The sequence below is a fragment of the Chiloscyllium plagiosum genome, unplaced genomic scaffold (genome assembly GCF_037043375.1).
Source record: "Chiloscyllium plagiosum isolate Xiang-an unplaced genomic scaffold, Cpla_swu_hap1 HiC_scaffold_47, whole genome shotgun sequence".
NCBI lineage: Eukaryota > Metazoa > Chordata > Chondrichthyes > Orectolobiformes > Hemiscylliidae > Chiloscyllium > Chiloscyllium plagiosum.
In genome coordinates, this window is record NW_028270185.1 from 36629492 (window position 1) to 36632249 (window position 2758).

Below are 2758 nucleotides of genomic sequence, written 5' to 3' on the forward strand. Positions count from 1 at the left end.
CCGACATTCTATAACTGACATTCCCCGGAACGTTCTGTCCCCGACATTCTATAACGGACATTCCACGGAAAGTTCTGTCCCCGACATTCTATAACTGACATTCCCCGGAACGTTCTGTCCCCGACATTCTATAACTGAGATTCCCCGGAACGTTCTGTCCACGACATTCTATAACTGATATTCCCCGAACGTTCCGTCCCCGACATTCGATAACTGACACTCTCCGGAACGTTCTGTCCACGACATTCTATAACTGACATTCCCTGGAACGTTCCGACCCCGACATTCTATAACTGACATTCCACGGAACGTTCTGTCCCCGACATTCTATAACTGACATTCCCCGGAACGTTCTGTCCCCGACATTCTATAACTGACATTCCCTGGAACGTTCTGTCCCCGACATTCTATAACTGACATTCCCCGGAATGTTCTGTCCCCGACATTCTATAACTGACATTCCCCGGAACGTTCTGTCCCCTGACATTCTATAACTGACATTCCCCGGAACGTTCGGTCCCTGACATTCTATAACTGACATTCCTCGGAACGTTCTATCCCTGACATTCTATAACTGATATTCCCCGGAACGTTCTGTCCTTGACATTCTATAACTGACATTCCCCGGAACGTTCTGTCCCTGACATTCTATAACTGACATTCCCCGGAACGTTCTGTCCCTGACATTCTATAACTGACATTCCACGGAACGTTCTGTCCCCGACATTCTATAACTGACACTCCCCGGAACGTTCTGTCCCTGACATTCTATAACTGACATTCCCCGGAAGGTTCTGTCCCCGACATTCTATAACTGACATTCCCCGGAACGTTCAGTCCCTGACATTCTATAACTGACATTCCCCGGAATGTTGTGTCATCGACATTATATTACTGTCATTCCCCGGAACGTTCCGTCCCCCGACATTCTATAACTGACATTCCCAGGAACGTTGTGCCCCCGACATTCTATAACTGACACTCCCCGGAACGTTCTGTCCCCGACATTCTATAACTGACATTCCCAGGAACGTTCTGCCCCCGACATTCTATAACTGACACTCCCAGGAACGTTCTGCCCCCGACATTCTATAACTGACACTCCCCGGAACGTTCTGTCCCCGACATTCTATAACTGTCATTCGTCGGAACGTTCTGTCCCCGACATTCTATAACTGACATTCCCCGGAACGTTCTGTCCCTGACATTCTATAACTGACATTCCCCGGAAGGTTCTGTCTCCGACATTCTATAACTGACATTCCCCGGAACGTTCTGTCCCTGACATTCTTTAACTGACACTCCCCGGAACGTTCTGTCCCCGACATTCTATAACTGTCATTCCCCGGAACGTTCTGTCCCTGACATTCTATAACTGACATTCCCCGGAACGTTCTGTCCCTGACATTCTATAACTGACATTCCCCGGAACGTTCTGTCTCCGACATTCTATAACTGACATTCCCCGGAACATTCTGTCCCCGACATTCTTTAATTGACATTCCCCGGAACGTTCTGTCCCTGACATTCTATAACCGACATTCCCCGGAACGTTCTGTCCCCGACATTCTATAACTGACATTCCCCGGAACGTTCTGTCCTTGACATTCTATAAGTGCCATTTTTGTCAGTAATTCCGAACTTCCCATTTGTTATTCCAGCTCCAATTATTTTAATAAATCCCTGAATACAGGGACTCATTTGAAAATCTCACTGGGTCCCCGATCAAACGGGTCCCTTTGCCTCCAGGCTGATGGATAATGGGTTTGTTTTCCTTCCTCACAGTTAACATAGTGACCATCTACGTCCTGCTTTATAAAGATTGTGGATTGTCTCCATGTGTCAGACGTTACCTGGGGGCCATGGCAGCGGCGGATCTCCTGGTCATTATCCTCGACCTGATCCTGAGACACATTCCCATTGTTTATCAGGAACAGTTTTATTTCCTGAGGGACTCCGTCCCCGTGTGTAATATCCACGCCGTCCTGCTTTATGCAGCCACTGACTGCTCTGTCTGGTTCACCGTCGCTTTCACCTTTGATCGGTTTGTAGCCATTTGTTGCCAGAAGCTGAAAAGTAAATATTGCAGTGAGAAGACGGCGGCTGTGGTTCTGGGAGCAGTGACTGTGCTGAGCTGTTTAAAGGACATTTCCTGGTATTTTATGCTCAAGGCTCGGTATTGGCTGATGAACCTCCCCAGGTTTTGTGATGTAACAGACGCTGTTGCAGTCTCCATTGTCTGGGTCACAATCGAGTTCCTCCACCACATTCTAACCCCGGGTGTCCCATTTCTCCTGATTCTGCTGCTCAATGTTCTCACCGTCAGACACATTGTAGTGACCAGCAGAGCCCGCAGGAGACTCCGTGCTCACACCAATGGGGACGCTCAGTCTGACACTGAAATGAGAAACCGAAAAAAATCCATCATTTTACTGTTTGTGATCTCGGCTAATTTCATCCTGTTATGGTCAACGTTCATGCTGTATTCTATATGGATACGGATGTTGTATATTGGGTATACCCCTGTGTATCTCCATGAATTTGTGCAGGAATTGGGCTTCATGCTGCAGCTCCTCAGTTGCTGCACAAACACCGCGATTTATGCCGTGACCCAGACTAAGTTCAGGCAGCAGCTGAAGAATGTGCTGAAATATCCCTTCACGCAGATCCATCCATCCATCAAATTCCCTCATTAATCAATCCATCCGGGATTTTCTCATTTCAGTTCAGTGTTTCAGTGATGGAGCAGCCTGTCGCT